Raw genomic sequence first — 12,417 nt, forward strand, 5'->3', positions numbered from 1 at the left:
AGACACACAGGAAGCCATCAGTGCACACGGAAACTTCCTGTGGTTACCTCCAGTTGGGCAGGGAGATATGGATAGCACATCAACAGTGTCTACTATGACACTTTGCCGAATTCTCACAGTCTTTAGGGATCAGCAGCTTCTTTATAGGCAAAGAAACTGATCAGCAAGAGATAAAGAAGCTAGTGGAGAAAGTGATGTTCCTGCATGAGAGCAGGGCTCGATACTGTGCCCCCTCCCCATGCCGTTACCCCATCTAGTGTGATGTCTGGCCACAGTGTGGAGGCAGTGCCTGTTGAAGGAAGGGACGAGCTGGCAGAAGCCGTGTGACCGTGGGTTGATGACCACTCTTCTGTCAGATGAAGATGTTGGTTCTTTCCTCCCAGGACTGCTTTGCGGAGTAGAGGAGATTGTGTGAACCAAGTGTTCAGCTCAGTGCCTGGCCCACAGCGGGGTGGCAGTGGATGTTATTTCCCTTCCCCTGCCTCCAAGGGGATGATATAGTTTGGCTGTGTCCCCATTCAAATCTCAACTTGAATTGTATCTCCCAGAATTCCCACATGTTGTGGAAGGGACCCAGGGGTAGGTACTTGAATCATGGGGGCCAGTCTTTGCTGTGCTATTCTCATGATAGTGAATAAGTCTCATGAGATCTGATGGTTTTATCAGGGATTTCCGCTTTTGTGTCTTCCTCATTTTCTCTTGCTTCCCCCATGTAAGAAGTACTTTTGCCTCTCACCATGATTCTGAAGCCTCCCAGCCATGTGGGAGGTTTAAGTCCAATTAAACCTCCTTTTCTTCCCAGTCTCAGGTATGTCTTTATCAGCAGCACGAAAATGGACTAATACACTAAATTGGTACCAGCAGAGTGGGGTGTTGCTGAAAAGATGCCTGAAAATGTGGAAGTGACTTTGGAACTGGGTAACAGGCAGAGGTTGGAACAGTCTGGAGGGCTCAGAAGAAGACAGGAAAATGTGAGACGGTTTGGAACTTCCTAGAGACTTGTCGAATGGCTTTGCCCAAAATGCTGATAGTGATATGAACAATAAGGTCCAGGCTGACGTCGTCTCAGGTGGAGATGAGGGACTTACTGGGAACTGGAGCAAAGGTTATCCTTTTTACGTTTTAGCGAACAGACTGGTGGCATTTTGCCCCTGCCCTAGAGATTTGTGGAACTTTGAATTTGAGATAACCAGTTAGGGTATCTGGCGGAAGAAATTTCTAAGCAGCAAAGCATTCAAGAGGTCACTTGGGTACTGTTAAAAGCATCTGTTTTAAAAGGGAAACAGAGCATAAAATTTTGGAAAATTTGCAGCCTGATGATGCAGTAGGAAAAAAAATTTTTTTGAGGAGAAATTCAAGCTGCAGAAATTTGCGTAAGTAGCAAGGAGCCTAATGTTAATCCCCAAGACCATGGGGAAAATGTCTCCAGTCCATGTCAGAGACCTTCATGGCAGCCCCTCCCATCACAGGCCTGGAAGTCCAGGAGGAAAAAGTGGTTTCGTGGGCTGGGCCCAGGGTCCCCATGCTGTGTGCAGTCTTGGGACGTGGTGCCCTATGTCCCAGCTGCTCCAGCTATGGCTGAAAGGGGCCAATGGACAGCTTGGGTCATGGCTTCAGAGGGTGGAAGGCCCAAGCCTTGGCAGCTTCCACATGATGTTCAGCCTGTGGGTACACAGAAGTCAAGAATTGAGGTTTGGGAACCTCCACCTAGATTTCAGATTCCATACATTTCCATGTATGGAAATGCCTGGATGTGCACGCAAAAGTTTACTGCAGGGGTGGGGCCCTCATGGAGAACCTCTGCTGGGGCAGTGTGGAAGAGAAATGTGGGGTTGGAGCCCCTATACACAGTCCCTGCTGGGGCACTGCCTAGTGGAGCTGTGAGAAGAGGGTCACCATCCTCCAGACCCCAGAATGGCTGATCCGCCAACAGCTTGCCCTGTGCACCTGGACAGGCCGCAACCACTCCATACCAGCTCTTGAAAGCAGCCAGGAGGGATGCTGTGCCATGCAAGGCCACAGGGGCAGAACTGCCCAAGACCGTGGGAACCCACCTCTTGCATCAGTGTGACCTGGATGCGAGACCTAGAGTCAAAGGAGATCATTTTGGAGCGTTAAAGTGTGTCTGCCCTGCTGGATTTCAGACTTGCATGGGCCCTGTAACCCCTTTATTTTAGCCAATTTCTCCCATTTGGAACAGCTGTATTTACCCAATGCCTGTGCCCCCATTGCATCTAGGAAGTAACTAGCTTGCTTTTGATTTTATAGGCTCATAGGCAGAAGGGACTTGCCTTGTCTTAAATGACACATTGGACTATGGACTTTTGAGTTAATGCTGAAATAAGTTAAAACTTTGAGGAACTGTTGGGAAGGCATGATTGGTTTTGAAATGTGAGGATGAGAGATTTGGAGTGGCTGAGTGGAATGATATGGTTTGGCTGTGTCCCCACCCAAATCTCAACTTGAGCTGTATCTTCCAGGAGTCCCACATGTTGTAGGAGGGACCCAGGGGGAAGTAATTGAATCAAGGGGCCAGTCTTTCCCCTGCTATTCTCGTGATAGTGAATAAGTCTCACAAGATTTGGTGTGTTTATCAGGGGTTTCTGCTTTTGCTTCTTCCTTATTTCTTTGGCCACCACCACGTAAAAAGTACCTTTCACCTCCTGCCATGATTCTGAGGCCTCCCCAGCCATGTGGAGCTGTAAGTCCAATTAAACCTCTTTTTCTTTCCAGTCTTGGGTATGTCTTTATCAGCAGTGTGAAAATGGACTAATACAGGGGAACTGGGGTCTTTAGCAAGAAGTAACCCTTCCTGCCCAGCCCAGCAATCCCTGCCCTCTGGATAAATGGATCTTCCTCCAGGGAATCTCCAGAATATCTCTACTGGCTCTGTCCAACCAACCCTGAAGCCTGTCCAAGTTCCTCCACGATGACGCAAAGCCCAGCACCAGCCCCGCCTCACTCTGGGTTCCTCCAGGGAAGAGTGCTCCGCCCCTGCCCCCTCATAGTTCCCGCCTCACCCTGAAGCGCTGCCTACAACTTTCAGTGCCTAATTCCTCCCCTGCCTTCATTCCTCAACCCACTGCAGCCTGGCATCCATGCCCCGTCTCCACCCCATGTGCTCCCAATAAGCTCCCTGCTGCCCAGAGCCCAGTTCTCAGCAGCATTTGAGGCAATGGTCAATTCCTTCCTTTCTGGGCTGCAGTTTCCTCAATGGGATAATAATTCCTACCTCAGTTGATTGCTCTGGGGACTATAGAAGTCATCCATGCAGGCATTCAGCAAACATTCCTGAACACCTGCTTCTGTGAGGTTTTTCTCCTGGGTTCTTAAGGACCCTGACACGAGGTGTCCGACAGAATGTGGGCTTCTGTCTTTTCTTCTGCTCTCTCCGGGCCTCAGTTTCCACAGCCAGAAAAGAGCATAGGAAGAGGGGGTTGGACTTGCTCTCTAAAGTCCTGTCCAGCTTTGCTAGTCCAAAGCTTTGGCACACCCTTCTCTCTGAGCCCTTCCTTCTCACTCGAGCTCCCCACGAGCCTGTGCACAGTAGGAGTCCCCGGGGGCAGGGTGTGGCAGCTTCTGCGTCTGGGCTTTCTGAGCTTGAGCTTGGCCGGCCCCTCTTCCTGATGGAGGGCCTGTTGAGGGAGCGCTGCTCCCCTGACCGGAATGACCAGCAGCCTGAGGGGAAACCCAGGTGGGCAGGTTGGGGGCAGGAGAAATCCAGGGCCTCAATGAAGGAGCCTCCGTGAGGGTCTTGGCCCCCAGCTGCCTGTCTCTCCAGACATCTACGGCCCATTGCACCTCAGCTCAGACCTCTTTCTCTCCACCAATGAGGCTCCCAAGCATAGAATTAGCACTGTGGTAAGAACACAGGCTTTGGAGCTGGTCAGAGATAGGTTCAAATCTCAGCTCTGCCATGGAGCCAGCTGTGTGATTTTGGGCAAATCACTTAATTTCTCTGAACTGTAGTTTCTTTCTTTCTCTTTCTTTTCTTTTTCTTGAGATGGAGTCTTCCTCTGTCCCCCAAGCTGGAGTGCAGCGGTGCAATCTTGGCTCACTGCAACCTCTGCCTCCCAGGTTCAAGCAATTCTTCCTGCCTAGGCCTCCCAAGTAGCTGGGATTACAGGCACCCGCTACCACGTCTGGCTAATTTTTGTATTTTTAGTAGAGACAGGGTTTCGCCATGTTGGCCAGGCTGGTCTCAAACTCCTGACCTCCAGTGAACTGCCCACCTCAGCCTCCCAGAGTGCTGGGATTACAGGCATGAGCTATTGCACCTGGGGCTGGTACTGGAGTTTCCACATTTGCAAACTGGGATGTTTTCATTCCTTCTCTCAACAGGTATCTGTTGAGCCCTTAATCTGTGCCACGTGCTGAAAGACAGCGGTGAACGAAATGCAGTTCTCTGCCCTCCCGGTGTTTAAGTGCTGGTAGGGAAGATAGACAGTGAACCAGGGGTGTCGAGCAGAGTGATACTGCCCCTGAGGGAGTGTTTGGAAACAGTGGGGGATGCTAGCGCCTCCCCACAGAGCTATGGGAATTAAATGGGATAATGTGCAAAAGTATCACGCATTGGGCCAGGCACATAGTAGGTACTCAACAGACACTGGTTGGATAAATAAAACGAATAAAAGCCATTCTCTCTGAGCCCCAGTCACCAAACAGTGAAATGGAGCTGGTAATTCTGACCTTGCAAAGGTGCTATGTAGATCTTAATTTAAATTAATGAAGATTTAAATAGAGCTTTCCACCTGGCCCTGTGCTTTTCCTCTAAACCCTTTATAAAAATTACCTCATTGTTCCCATTTTACAGATGAGGAAACTGAGATATAGAGGGGAGGTTAAGGAACTTGGCCAAGGTCACCTAGTTTGGATATGGCTGGAGATGAGTATGCCTGGCAAACAGTAGGAGTTCAATAGTTGCTTTATTGTAGAGCAGGGAGGTGTTGGGCTTGGTATCCAGGGGAAGGCAGGGCACTGTGGAAGTCTCCTGTGCTGAGGCTGTTCTTAGTCCCTAGAGCTGGTTGTGAATGAGTAGTCAAGGGGAATTAGGGAGGGTGGAGTGCGATGGGAAGGATGAGAAGGGGTGAGGATGGGAGGGCCCTCAGGGGAAGAGGCAGCAGCAAAACATTCCAGCCAACTCCCTGGAGGTCGGGGTCCTGGGACAGCCATCCCAGCAGGGAGGGGCACAGGGCAGCTTCCCTTCTGTAACTGTGAACTTCCTCCATGTACCTTTGCTTGCTGAAGGTCACAAGTTGGCCAAAGAGGCAGGACTAATTCGTGGTCAAAGGAGTGGGAGGAGAGACCGGACCAGCAGGGGGCTTCCCGTGTGTGTCTCCCCACCCTGCTGCCTCCTGGCCCTGCGGATCCTCTTGCAGAAGCTCTTCCATCAGGCTGCCCTGGTGGCCCCACCTGGTGGCTCAGAGGAACAGCACTGCTGCTGGACAGTCCTGGATTTGAGTCCTGGTTCTGCTACTTAAAGGATATGGGGTACTGGGCAGTTACTTCACCCCAGTTTCTTCATCTGTGCAATGGGCAGTGGTGGTCTCTACTCAGAGGGCCGTGATGAGGATTAAATGCCCTCTGCAAAGTGCTTAGTGAAACCCCAGCCCCATCCACGGCCGCTCTAGTCATTGCTCAGCTTGCTGTGGTAGCACTCATCCGCTTGTGAACGCACGCACACCTACTGGTGCACGGTGCTTCACAGTTTCCAAGGCCCTTTCGCCTTCTGGATCTTGCATCAGTCCTCATGGCAGCCCAGCGAGGTACTGTACACATGGGAAACTGAGGCCAGAAGGGTAAGTGAGTGAGTAGCTCCAGGTTAAGCAGCAAGGCAGAGGAGGAACTAGAATCCAAACCCTTGCTCCTTCTACAAAACCGTGGGCAGGAACAGTGGCCAGTGCTGCCGGGAACACTCACATCTCACAGAGCTATGAGGGGCAGGCAGCTTCCACGAGGGGCCACTCTTTGCCTGACCCCCAGTGCTCACTCTGCCCCAGCTTTGGAAGCAGACTTTTCATGATGCTGGGCCTCAGGTCCCTCATCTGTGACGTGGGGACAGTACGCTCTCCTGCAGGGTCGGGAGGCTCAGCGGGATCGGGGTGGGAGGGCCCAGAGCTAGGGGTGGGGGTCAAAATGGCAGCAATTCTAACCCCCTCCTTTCTTTCTTCCCACTGGCCCAGGAGCTAGAGTCTGTGAAGGTCACGCCCTTGGCCAATCTGGACTTCCAGGACATCATTCCTGTCATGCGATATTCACATCCTAGCCTTTGGGAATGGGAACTGAGCAGAAAGACTGTGAGAGAAATTGAGAGACTCAGAGAGATGGGGGCATAGGGAATATGGTGTCCCCGTCTTCCTCTCAGCACAGTCCCATCCCTAGGGCGGGGTGTGAGGAGCCAGCAGGACCCCATGGGTGCACCCCAGTCCACCAGCAGCCTTGGATCCATCGGGGCCACCACCCACCTCCCTTGCTGTCAGCTTTTCACCTTTCTGTGTGATCCTTCACCCCTCTCTCTCTCTCTCTCCTGTATTGCTGTCCTGTTTCTCCTTCCCCTCCTCCATCATGTGGGGACGCCCCCCACTCACACACCCCGCCACTTCTACTGTGCTGACCCCATGGCTGTCTACCAGGCTCTGGCAGAGGAGGTGTAGAGGTAACAGGCACCTCAGGAGCAGAGAGTGAGGACTGTTTCCTGAGGGCCCTGCCTCCTGGCCTCTGCATAGAGCCCCTACTCATAGAAAACTCCCCCGAGTCCCCAGTGCCCTTGTTAAGGGAGAGACGTGGCTCCTGGGGCCCAGCCAGAAATCCCCAGAGGTGGAGTGGCCTCCCTGCTCCTGCCCTCTGCCACACCCGCAGGTCAGTCCAGACCTCTGTGGACAAGGGAGGTGTTAGGCAGCACCTTGCTATCCCCTGGGCACCACCCGTGGACCCAGGAACCAGTGATAGGTTACAGACGTGAAGACAAAAGCCCCAGCTCTAGAGGTGCAACCTCGGAGACCTCCACAGACATGCACAGGGGTATGCAGGTGTGTACTCACAGAGCTGTGTGAGCATCTATACTCACAGCTCCACACACTCGGGCACAGATCTACACACCAGCAGAGGCTGTGTATCCATGGAATAGATATGCATTTATAAAGAGAGATGTGTCCATATGAAGAGACACACACGCGGTTCCTGGGATACTCGCACAGCTATGACATTTGCATTTAGACATGGACATTCACTCAGAAATCTTTGTATATACCCAGAGGGAGAAATAGACACATATACATCTGGGTACATGCAGATCCAGTTGTATATCCCTAGGTGTAGAGACATGTGTATATACTGAGACAGGGTGCTGTGTGATCCGGGCGTGTGTGCAGCAATGGATATGTGTACAAGGAAGCAGATGTGAATGCACAGTGATGGGTGCAGCAGCACATGACATGCTCTTTTTTTTTTTTTTTTTTTTTTTGAGATGGAGTCTCACTCTGCGCCCAAGCTGGAGTACAGTGGCGCGATGATCTTGGGTCACTGCAGCCTCCACCCACTGGGTTCAAGCGATTTTCTTACCTCGGCCTCCTGAGTAGCTGGGATTACAGGTGCTCGCCACCATGCCTAGCTAATTTTTTTATTTTTAGTAGAGACGGGGTTTTGTCATGTTGGCCAGGCTGACCTCAATTCAAACTCCTGACCTCAGGTGATCTGCCCGCCTCGGCCTCCCAAAGTGCTAGGATTACAGGCATGAGCCACTGCACCCGGCCACACAAGACATATTCACACGCAGCGGACAGTCATCCATAGAAAGACTCCTATATTTAGTGCCCAATGCATAGATGTTAAGATGGGATCATGTACCCCAAGAAACAGCAAGACCGGATGATGAAACACACACCCAGGGATGGGTGCACATATGTGCGGAGTGCCAGAAATAGGCACACACAGCATCGGCCCCTGCCCCTGGACAGCATCTGTCCCAGGAGCACACTCGCAACCTCCTGGAGAACCCTGGGCCCACTAGCTCGAGGGTGCTGCAGAGCCAGCCATAGAGGGGAGGGTCATCGTATGCCAAGAGACTCCCTGCAAATTTGAGGGTGGGTCCCCAGGGCTCAGCCCATGGGAGTCAGCACAGCAGGGCACTGCCAGGCACCCAGGCACCCCTTATTGACTCATTTTGGGGGTGGCCCAGGCACTCCCTAATGCCCCTGGCAGGTGGATGGCCTTTGTTGCCTCTCTACCACCTCCCCTGGGGACTTCAGTAGAGAAGTCACTGCCAGGCTGCTGATTGGAGGGAGGGGCAGCCAGGCAGCAGGAGGCCCCACCCGGAGGTGACATCAGGAGAGATGGGTTCAAAAGAAAAATACAAGAAGACCTGAAGTCTTCAGTGAGGTCGGTGCACTCCGAACTTAGTATACGAGGTGCTGGCACAGGTCTCCACATTCCCCATATGCCGGCCCCTTCAATCCTCTTGATGCCCTGCAGGTAGATACCACTCTTCTCATTTCACCAACGAGGAATCAGAGGCCTGGAGAGACAAAGCAAAATGCCCAAGGTCACACGGCTAGCAACTGCCAGAGTTGTGATTTGAACTGACGTGGTCTGGGTTCTGGGCGCTCGTGCTGAACCACTACACCAGGCCACCCTGCCACTCTACCCAGCAGGTGCTACAGTCTGAATGGATGTGTGCCTTGAAATTCACGAAATCCCAACCCCCATGGCTCTGGTATTAGGAAGCAGGGTCTTTGGAGAGGTGATGGGATTAGCACCCTTACAAAGTAGGCCCACGGGAGCTTGTTCACCGCTTCCACCATGTGAGGACATGGCAAGAAGAAGCCATCTATGAGCCAGGAAATGGACCCTTACCAGACAGAATCTGCTGGCACCTTGATCTTGGACTCTCCAGCCTCCAGAACTGGGAGAAGTAAGTGTCTGTTGTTTATAAGCCATCCAAGCTATAGCATTTGGTCATGGCAGCCCACACGGCCTCAGCAGGGTTACAAGCAGACTTTGAACACACCTGAACATGGGTTCACATTGACAAAGACACTTCCTAGCAGTGCAGCCTTGAGCAGTTCAGTCCATGGATAGCTGCTAAGCACTTAAGATGCGCTGGGGAGACAGTGGAGATGGACATAGGGGAGAGGATACGCTCTGGGCCAAGCCCTGTGCAGAGCACCAGAATAAGAAACCAGCCAGCAGGGGTACCGGTGTCCCCTCTGTGCTAGAGGTGCACCCAGGGAGGAGGAACTCACCCAGTTTGGGGTGGGGTTAAGACAACTCCTTGGAAGAGGTGACAACTGTTTTAAAGGTTCAGAGTCCACCAAGGGACAATGGCGCAGAAAGCAGGGCAATGCAAGCTCAGGGCACAGCACACGCAGAAAAGTGAGAGAGCTGTCAGGGGGCCGCGGTGTGGAGCTCAAGAGGAGGAGAAAGTCTGAGACATGCTGGGGAGGTGACCTGAAGGGGTATGACTGCCAAAAAGAGGACTTTGGAATTTATCATAAGCAGAAGAATGACATGATCAGATTCGCATTTTATTTTTTTGTTTTTTTGAGACAGAGTCTCCCTCTGTTGCCCAGGCTGGAGTGCAGTGGCACAATCCCCGCTCACTGCAACCTCTGCCTCTCAGCTGCAAGTGACTCTCCTGCCTCAACGTCCTGAGTTGCTGGGATTACAGGTGCCCACCACCATGCCCAACTAATTTTTGTATTTTTAGTAGAGACAGGGTTTCACCATGTTGGCCAGGCTGGTCTTGCACTCCCGACCTCAAGTGATCTGCCCACCTCAGCCTCCCAAAGTGCTGGGATTACAGCTGTGAGCCACCGTGCCTGACTCAGATGAACATTTTAGAAAGATCACCGCATGGGGCAGGGCAGCAAGTAGCAGAATGTGGTTTTAGGGTGAGCGGCGAGCAGGCAGCAGCAGAGCCACCCAGGCCAGTGAGGAGGCCGCTGCTGAAATCACGCAGGAGAGTTGGTGAACTGGGGTAGCCATGGCTGCAGATGCCGTTTCAGAGGCAGAAGTGGTGACCAAGCTCAAGTGTGACCAATGGACATGGGTGTGAGGGGAAGGAAGATGGGGCAGGCTCCTACATTGCTGGCTTTATGGGTTGGTTGTGCTGCTACCTAAAATAGGAACCATCAGAGGAGAAGTTTGGTGTGGGAGACAGTGACTAGTTTAGTTTGGGTGGGAGCTATTGATTTTGAAGGACCCAGGGGGCACTATGACAGTTACCACGGATGGGGTATCATTGAAAGGCTGCTGAGGGTGCCCAGAGGAGAGATGCAGCAGGGAGATGGGGTGATTCTGGAGGAGATATGCTTTGGCTCCCTATTCCCACCCAGATCTCCTATAGAATTGTAACCCCCACGTGTTGAAGAGGGCTCTGATGGGAGGTGATTGGATCGTTGGGATGGATTTCTCCATGTTGTTCTCATGATAGTGAGTTCTCTTGAGATCCAATGGTTTAAAAGTGTGTGGTGCCTCCCCCCTCGCTCTCTCTCTCTCTCTCCTGCTCCATTGTGCTGAGACATGCTTGCTTCCCCTTCCCGTTCTGCCATGATTGTAAGTTTCCTGAGGCCTCCCAGTCATGCTTCCTGTTAAGCCTGTGGAATTGTTAGTCTATGAAACCTCTTTTCTTCATAAATCACCCAGTCTCCAAGAGCTTTTTTGTTTTGTTTTGTTTTGAGACGGAGTCTCGCTCTGCCACCAGGCTGGAATGCAGTGGTGCGATCTCGGCTCACTGCAACCTTCGTTTCCTGAATTCAAGCAATTCTCCTGCCTCAGCCTCCCAAGTAGCTGGGACTACAGGCACGCACCACCATGCCCAGCTAATTTTGTGTATTTTTAGTAGAGACGGGGGTTTTACCATGTTGGGCAGAATGGTCTCGATCTCTTGACCTCGTGATCTACCCACCTTGGCCTCCCAAAGTGCTAGGATTATAGGCGTGAACCACTGCGCCTGGCCTCAGATAGTTCTTTATAGCAGTGTGATAACCAACTAATACAGATGTCAAGTCCAGGGTGGGGTCACTGTAATGATGACAGCCTCTCATTATGGATGGCTCAGTAGGTGCCTCATGGCCCTGCCCCATCCTGTGGCATCCACTGTTCCCATCATGCAGACAGCTTCTGCCTGTAGCCCCTTGTACTTTCTGCCTCAGGGCTTTGGGGCTGTGCCCAGCAGGCTGGAAATACCTGGGAGATAAGACCCTTAGAGCAACTTCCAAGCAAGGGCACTGGGAGTTGGTGATCAATGTTCTACTTCTTCCCCCTCCGGTGGAGCAGCGAGAGGCACAGTCTATACTGTGTCCTGGAGGTTGCCACTTTGACTTAGCCCCGGCTGCACACAGTGGTAACCTGCTCACTCACTGTCCCTGAACTGGCTTCTTTCCCCGCCTCGTCCCATTTCCTTAACTGTGTTTCCTGGGATCACCTCCCAAATGCGCTACCGTCCCCGGGTCTTTGTGTGAAAGAACTCAAGCCAAAACAGTGGCTCCAGCCCTTCGAGCTTCAGTTTCCTGCTCTGTCCTTCAGGAGGGTGCCAAAGGCTGTGAAAGCTGGGAGGCTGCACCCGCAAGTGACGCACCCATCACCGGGCCCCGCATTCAGCAGGTACTAGGTCGGCGCCTCTCCCTGCCTTCCTGTGTCACAGACACAGTAGGACAATAGGTGTTTAGAAACTCCATTTGGTTGGGTGAGGTGGCTCTCACCTGTAATCCCAGCACTTTGGGCGGCTGAGGTGGGCAGATCACGAGGTCAGGAGTTCAAGACCAGCGTGGCCAACATGGTGAAACCCTGTCTCTACTAAAAATACAAAAATTAGCTGGGCTTGGTGGGGGGCACCTGTAATCCCAGCTACTTGGGAGGCTGCGGCAGGAGAGCTGCTTGAACTCAGCAGGTGGAGGTGGCAGCGAGCAGATATAGCGCCATTGCACTCCAGCCTGGGTGACAAAGTAAGACTCCATCTTGAAAAATTAAAAAGAAGAAAGAAAGAAGAAAGAAAGAAAGAAAGAAAGAAAGAAAAAGAAAGAAAGAAAGAAAGAAAGAAAGAAAGAAAGAAAGAAAGAAAGAAAGAAAGAAAGAGAAGAAAGGAAGAAAGAAAGAAAGAACTTCCTATTCTCTCAGACTGCCTAGAACAGCTGAATACTTCTTTCCTGCCAATCAGGCTCCACAGGTAAGCCAATCCCTCAGGCCTGATGGGTCCTGATGCTCCATTGAACACCTTCCACTCAGCCTCCTAAGCCCGCAGCAAAGGGCTCCCTGGGGACTTCCTGACAGAAGGTTGGGCCAGAGGCACATGCTATCTGGCAGATGATGCTCTCTGGGCTCCTCTAGGGTAAGTAGAAACCTTGAGTGTGTCTATGCACTGAGCCAGGCACTGGCGAAGGCTTCTCATGCACTATCACATTTAATCCTCTCAGCAAACTG

This window comes from Sapajus apella, unplaced genomic scaffold, assembly GCF_009761245.1.
Source record: "Sapajus apella isolate SASKATOON/1434 unplaced genomic scaffold, GSC_monkey_1.0 scaffold36, whole genome shotgun sequence".
Taxonomy (NCBI): domain Eukaryota; kingdom Metazoa; phylum Chordata; class Mammalia; order Primates; family Cebidae; genus Sapajus; species Sapajus apella.